Source organism: Morone saxatilis, unplaced genomic scaffold (assembly GCF_004916995.1).
Source record: "Morone saxatilis isolate NCDOM2014 unplaced genomic scaffold, NCSU_SB_2.0 Contig20, whole genome shotgun sequence".
Classification (NCBI taxonomy): Eukaryota; Metazoa; Chordata; class Actinopteri; family Moronidae; genus Morone; species Morone saxatilis.
In genome coordinates this window covers 9,075,923-9,083,928 of record NW_023339763.1, presented here as the reverse complement: position 1 = coordinate 9,083,928, position 8,006 = coordinate 9,075,923, and the positions used below count along the sequence as shown (strand labels likewise).

The following is an 8,006-nucleotide window of genomic DNA, read 5'->3' as shown; positions in this document are numbered from 1 at the left end:
CTTCTTCCTCTTCTTCTTCTTCCTGTTACAGATGACATCCCAGTCTCTTAACACTGTATATCAAATTTATTTCTCAGTCCTTTTCTTACTGTGCTCGTATTCTTTGTCTTCTGCTTCACCGTCTCTCAGTATCACGGTCGCCACATAATCATTAATGTCTCTAGAATCCAAGTGCGAATATTTTGTCTTCTCTGTATTTGATATGGAGGGCGTGTACTTTTCATGAAATGTATATTGTTGATCTCATGGGATGGATGGATGGGTGTGTACAGTCCGTTATGTAAAACCACGTCTGTTTTCGTCCTCATGAGAGAGATGTATTTACTATTTGTCCCTTTTGAACAATTGGTCCAACATGTCTTTTGAAACAGAGGTATTTCTCTACAGGTCAGAACAGTTGTAGCAGTTTATACAGTATGTTGTATAACACCTTTTTTCTAAAAGTCGTCTCTGAAGTGAGGCCAGCAGCATACACTATGTACAATAGTCTAAATTGGATTAGTTTTAAGAGAACTGATGATAGAGATACTATATATGATGGATGCAATATGATTAAAGGTACTCATTGAGTTTGATCTTCAAACTTAGGTTATGTAATTTAAAAGCATTCTTGTGAAGTGAGTATTAATTGTGACTAATGAGAGTCTGTCCTGAATATTCTTTGTATTTTGCCGTATTGAGAATAAAATATATATGGATATGTTTAATGGAGTGTCACTTATTTTATTTTAACAACACAAGATTTTTTAGTTTGAGGAACCAGAAGAAGGCTTAATTTAGTCTTAATTTATTGTGTAAATCTAAAAAATAAGCCAGATAACGTGTTAAATATGGATATTTTATGGTGACAAATCTATAGGAGGTTATACGTGGGAAAATAAATAAAAAGAAAGTAAAACTTAAGAGGTAAATATGCAAAAAGGCCCTATTTGATTTACTGAGCAATAAACTTAAATATGCCCTGTGGATATAGATAAATAACTATATATATACATAACTAAAGTTGTGTTTACTTTAAGTGCTTGTGCATCCTTGTGCTCCATAGTGCTACCAGAGGTCAAAAACTAATTTTTTTTCTGGAGCTGGAAATGAAGTTACAGTCTTTCATTATATCTAATATACATAGCATAGCCTGATAGGCAACATAATGTAAACTTTTGTGGGCACAGACTTCAGCTGGAAACATCTACACTTTAAATTTCAAACAATTCTGTGATATTGGTCGATTAGAGTATAAATAGCAAATGCCAGCGTCCAAATCTCTGTCTAGATTGCAAATGAATTATGTGAATAATAATTTAATGGATGAATTTGAACAACAATAAGAAAAAGGACGTTGCAAACTCAAATTACAAAGCGGAGCTATGGCCACAAGTTGGAATATGGATAATAAGGACACAGTATACAATACAGTGCATAGGGGACACTGTTGGAAGTATTCAGCAATAGCAAAACATATAAATACTTATTACATGTGAAATGTCTGGATTAAAAATCCTCCATCCTCCTGGCATATTATTATTTAAGCATTATTGAATTTGTATTATTAGCTATGCATTAATATGTATGCAGCACTTTATGTCGCAGCTGGTTAAGATGGAGTTAACTTTACATACTGTTGGATCAATAAACTTATTGTAATGCATTGTATTTTATAAACTAATCATTGGTTTTTAATTCATTTATAATAACTTCTATCTAGTAACACCAGCTGTTAAATAAATGTGATAGAGTAAAAAGTGTAGTACTCCCCTCTAAAGTGTGTCATGAAGGGACTTGGTACAACACACACAGCTGCTGACAGAGAGCTCAGTCTGTGCTTCAGTTCTCAGTCAATGAATTGCCACCAAGTGGTCATGAGTCGCTATTGTCAATGCTGTAATCCCATCAATTTAAGCCTTATCACCGGATTGTCATCACAGTCACCATGTTGTGTTTTGGTTGTTGATCGTTCAATAACTTCAGCAGAATCCCTTGTACTGAAATAATGCTAATATGACCGGGGAGGAGGGTGACTTTGAAACAGTGTTGGGCTATTTTGAAGGCCTTCTGGATTGTAAACGAGGAAGGTTTTAAGATTTTGTCACAGCAAACAAACAGTTATTTGCAAAAACAAAAACAAAGAAACATTCACCAATATAGTAGGTGGCTTTAAGATCAGCTTGATGGTTTAAATATAGAGAAAAATGTACAATACAGTTTAACTATCTGGAGACTGCAGTCAAAAACAAAACCAAATCCAAGTTAATTGAATCTTTTATATTATAAATGCTTCTTTAATTGTACATACATACAATTCAACATATTGAAACCTTGGCTTTAATATAAAATGTAAATGTGCATGTACATAAAAGCACTTGTTCCCATCTGTCTGACACTGAATGATCTTTTAATGAATAAAGGAGTAACATAACGCCAGCTGGATGCAAACAAGTATCAATGGTGCTTTAGAAGAATATTCTTCTACTGTGTCCTCAACCATCCAAACAGTGGAGCCTCAGTTGTTTGTCTAGTTTTAATAATAAACAGATGTTGTCTCGTTAATCTTTCTGTGCATAAAACAAAGGTATTCAAAGTAGTTTATATAGCTTTGCATTGCAGAGCCTCTTAGAAATGATTAGCTCCTTTCAATCCACATTGTGCTGGCCCGGGAACATTAACTCTTATGTAGACTGTAATGCTTTTTCATGGCCACTTTGTGTTTTCACATTTTATTATTATTATTATTATTATTTGACTCTTTACAGTTTTTACCTGTAATAATAATACTTTAAACACTAATATTTTTTATTTACTTACACTCCATAGCAATATCTCACTGTTAGTTTTATCTTCTTCCTCATTTCAGTGAACTGAACATCACAACAATACAGAGAAACTCCTGCTTTCACTGTTCCGCCATTAACCCCGACTGACCAATAGGGTGTCGTGTTTCCCCAAAGGGCCCGCCCCCCGCCGCCTCTGATTGGTCTACGCGCTCCTCTATTACCTTTCATCCGCTTCTCTCTCCAGGGAATAAGGTAAGCTCACTGCGACTGCGAGCGAAGGAAAAAGGAAAGCTCATTACCGAGGGATGCGACACACGCCAGCCGACAGCGAGGAAAGTGAATTTTAGCCCAGTGAAGTTTATGTATTCACTACTAATGTTATATTTCGAGAAGAGGAAACACAAAAGTACAAAAAGTACAGGTTGAGAACCGCGAAGTGACCGGGAATCAGCAGGTACGTGAAGGCGACATTGGTGGCGGCAGGTGCATTCAGTATCGCTGTGGCTGCTCAGTTTCGGTTGTCAACTGTCAACCTGTTGCTTACCATTTCTTTCTCTGTTTCTCGTACAAAAAAGAAAAAGAAAAAGGGGCATAGGATAGCTTTATGGACTAAAGGAAATCTTTTATTTTGAACCTCTTTTTGTAGTTTTAAGTTTAATAAGAGAAATAAAACTGCTCTCAGTTCTGATGGGAGGAAACGTAGCAAATAGTCCCTTATTATTGGTCATACTGATCTCAGACTAACACCTGTTGAACTCCTACTACATTTTCTATCATTTGTTCTGACAAAATTGTAATTTTATTTCTTATCCTAACATATATTTCTAATCTTGTGCTCTGGGGAAACACCTGACTGATGGAAAATTATAATGATGGTAATGTACATCCCTTTTAATAGACAGGAGAAACACAAACTACTGTCTATCACCACATTTAACTGCCATTTCCATACTCTCTGTGTTGTACATTACTCATGCAATGTGTTTGACAGTATTATGAGAACAACATAGCATTGTCCTTCCTTACCCTTATCTCCTGGCCTCAAATTGATACCTTGCCCTGAATTATGCACAGGAGGGCCTTTCTACCTAATGACTGGACTATGTTTTATTTAAAGTGGGAACAAAAGGTGCCACGGCTGTGGCAGGGTTGCTTTTGGGGGAAACCAGACACTGGTGTTTTGTGCTGTGGCTGAAACTGAAGCACTCATGCGGCGCGTTGGTCAGATGGTGGGAGCAGGAGGAGCACACTGGCCTCTCTGTGTGCTGCTGCTGGACGCCCAGGCTCAGGCCGCCGACCCGGCTCGACTCCTCTGCACCCACACAGTCTGACCTGGAGGCTGCGAAGACGCCCTCGCAGTGACGTTAGCGCAGAGTGTACATGGTGTAACGACAGCACAAACGCATGCACAGGAACTCGCATGTTCACCGAGGAAAGGATGCATCCAACCAAAAACACCTGTTGATCACCGAACCTCTCTAATGTTGCACTGCTTGGATAATTGTGCACAGATGGATGCTTGAACTTGTCAGATGAAGCACTAACTCAGCAACACGCCGCATGATGACTTGACACAAAGCCAAGACATGTGCCCCATTTTGGTAACTGCTGCACATTCAGGTGGTTGTACACATGATAGCTTGGGTAGCTGCTGTGTGTTTGCAGGAAGATTAAAGAAGAAAGGAAGCCGGAAACAAAAGATGGAGGCAAATAAAACTTGGGCAAGGCTATAAAATAAGAGTAGGGTCACAAAGCCACGGGCCGTTACACATAAACGTATCCTGGGTGTTGAAACTTGATCTCTTTCTCTTCTTTCTCTCCATCTAAGGTAACAAGAAATGTGTGCACAGCATTGGTGAACAACAAAAAGTGTGTGTATAGTACATATAGAGACTCAGAATAGCTCGAGTTAGGGTGTTTGGGACTACATGTGTTGTTGACTTGGTGGGTCTGGTTTTTTTTTTTTTTTAACAGTGAAAAATTACTCTTGGTGTGTTTGAGTGTGTGGTTTGGACGCAGTTGTTTACATTCTTCCAGTGACCTTTTGCACAGCCCACCTCTACAAGAATGAACTGAGTTAGAGTGAGTTGAGTTCAGATGGGTTCATGTTGATTCTGCACCAATAAGGAACCATCACGGAGGCAGTAGCCGAGAATCATTACGTGCTAAAAACTTAGTTTGTGGAAGAATGTTGCTGAAAGTGGTGATGCAAACAACTGAACTTGATTTTCAGATTTTAAGAATCAAATGAATACAAATAACACTAAAGTGGAGAAATTCTTTATGCAGTTACTCACGCTGAGTAATTTAATCATTTCCACTGTAATGTGTTTATTTATAGTGAAGGGGTCAGAGTGAGATAATGGTTAGGGATGTACAGAAGCTGTCCAGAGTTATAAATCAGTCAACAGCTTGTTTTTCTGGTGTGTTTCTGGTATTCTTACCTGTACCTTTTACATTTTCCCATAAAGGAAGTGTGATCTTGCTGTAATTCCACCTCTTTCTTTCTACCTGCATTATGTGACTCTTTCACCGGCATTGTTGGTTCTAGGAAAAATGCTTTAAGGGAAATAGCTGATTTAGTGAATGACTCATTCTAAGGAATGGGGGATTCAGTGTTTTTCTTCAATTGAAGAATGATTGACTTCAGACCGGCTGAATCAGGTACAAGAGAGGATCTGTAAGGATGTTATGTGTGAATGACTAACATGTAATTTTTTTTTTTTTAATATAAATCAGCTGATGTGATCAAGCACCACCAGGTTTTGCCATGCAGTGTTTTAGTAAGGATGGACGATTTAAGTAACGGGAATAACAAGGGGGGGACTGAAAGTCCATTAGACCTGTTGTTGTTATTATTATTATTATTATTATTATTATTATTATTATTATCAAGGTTTTAATGGGTAATAAAGTCAGACTTTTCAGGATGACATACTGGAGAATGGGGATATACGAGATGAGCTCAGGTCATCGTGTCATGCAGATGTGCCTGTATATTTCAGAACTTCCATCATGGCGATACTATGATATTATATAATAAAACTATAATTAGCATGTAGGATTGTTAGCAACTGGTGTGGTGTCCTGGTTTGTGAAGGTGCTGACGTCATGCTCTGTTTCAACCTCGGAAAGGTCGATAACACGATGGATGCACATTGATCACAGTGCGTGATGTAACGTACAGGTATTCAGGTACACTTAGGTTCCATGACATCATTGCGGTAAAAACCAGAAAGGTCCCTTTAAACGCTGATAAGGAGATCAGGGGGAATGCCATTCTTAAGAGCTAAGAGCGCCGAACAGGAAGAGAAAAAAGCCCCCGCTTGAAAATGCTGTAATCACGTTGAAATTTCCCCCACAGGATTAATAAGTGGCAGGAAGTAACAGAAAGAAAGTCTGAGGTTATTGAAACTAGCAGGCATGTTGCAAGTGGAATCACTGATAAGGAAATGCATTGATGTTAAATCGCTTTACTGATAATCAGGATGAAAGCAGCAGTAACTTTATTACTACGTCATAAAGACATGATCGAGCTAATAGATGAGTTTGTGCAGATGTTTCCAATTGTTAGCTCAGCTTTTTTATGGTAGTCCTAGATGTGGAGGTGGAGAACCTTTGGCATCAACAATAGATATATCCATAATAGATTGCTAGTAGAAGTGTAGTTTTGTCTGTGACTTTGACTGAAAACTGCTCTAATCAATGTTTATATATTGACATTTGCTCAAAAGAATATATGCACTGTGAAGTGTCAACGGGGTTACTCTGAGTGACAGAGCTTCTGAAGCTAAAAGGAGAGTGAATAATGGACTTCCTCAGGTAGCCAGAAACACAACTCCAAACAAACACTAATGTTGCTCCATGTTTGCTGGATGTAAACATGCAACTGTTTGCTGAAAGGTTTGTCAACTTTTAAAAGGTTTTATGTCAGTGTCGTGGTTACAGCACGTTTCTGCCTCTCCCAAGTGGCCCAAAAACTCCATTAATGCAGGTTTAAGTCAATTTCTACCCTTTTATTTATTTATTGTTTTTGTTGTCGTCAGGTATTGGCCTAAAAGGGAAAAAACACCTTCCTGCTCCAGATGTGGATACATTCCCCCTCTTATTCTTCACTTTTTAACATTCCCCGCTCTCTTTCGCTACCTTTTGTTGTCGCTTCAGAGCTCTTTTGAGCAGGCTGGGCTAGAGGGCTTTTCCTTACCTGGGTTTGACCACGCTCTGCTCTGCAGTTGTGAGTTATTGTCAGATCCTCCTTCTTTTGTCAGGCGAACAGAGGGGCCTCTTCAGGCCCCGTGGAGCAGATGGATGAGAAGGAGACAAATAGCTGAAAGAGGTTATCGCTGGCTAATACGAGAGCCCCTGAGGGCAGGCTGGGAAGTGTGTATGGTTATGTCTGTCTGCCTGCCTGTTCTGGTTATCTTCTGGGGCCACACCTACACTATTGTGTGGCCCTATAGGACCCTCACATGGCAGTGTCATATATCATGTGGGTAAGTGTGCACAGTGAGTGTGTGGGTGTGTAACCTATTTGTTTCTCCTTTTCCCTACTTTTTTGGGAAAATACAATTATATGAACACATTGCAGAGACAATAAACAAATAAAACTAATCCAATAATAGTTAATAATAATAATAAGTAATATACAAGTTTTATTATTTTTATGACTCATTAATCAATGGTTTGGACTACGGAGCTCGTCATCCTTTTTGTGTGTTTAAGAGAGAAATGAGTAACGGCAGACAGACTATGGTGTGTGTGTGTGTGTGTGTGTGTGTGTGTGTGTGCAGTTGTATCTTCATAATACACGGTGCTAACAGGTCTGCTGGAGGACCTTCTCAGCTTTCACAGCCGCTGATGAAAAGGTGTGGGTGAGGGGTTGTCGCTGAGACTTGAGCCGGCCACGGTCACAGTAATATGGCTGTGATATTGACTAATAAAAGAGGCATTTACAGCTGTCTGACATGGCTGGAAGTAGAGGCTTGATGTCTTCTTTTTGTGTGTGTGTGTGTGTGTGTGTCTGCGTGTGTCCAGTCTGAGCTGGAATGACTTTAACACCTGGGCTGTAACTCTGGGATATTGGCACTTTTTTATGTCCGTCTAAGTTAGTGAAATAAAACATCTTAGTGAATATTAGATAAAAGTAGCAAGTCAGTTAATTAGATGAAATGATACAATTTTATGTAATTTAGGGCTGAAACTATATTTTGAGTAATTGATTAGTCGATAATTTTGATA

The 8,006-nt window shown here is 38.7% G+C and overlaps 1 protein-coding gene across 1 annotated transcript in view; it reads left to right on the top strand.

Moving 5' to 3' along the window:
• Positions 1 to 3,035: 3,035 nt before the first annotated feature.
• The window catches only part of shroom1 (shroom family member 1), a 32,272-nt gene continuing 27,301 nt past the window's right edge, over positions 3,036 to 8,006 (top strand). Inside the window, exon 1 of the mRNA XM_035667143.1 lies at positions 3,036 to 3,222. The gene's annotated coding sequence lies outside the window, so the exon portion shown is untranslated. The remainder of the gene's footprint in view (positions 3,223 to 8,006) is intronic.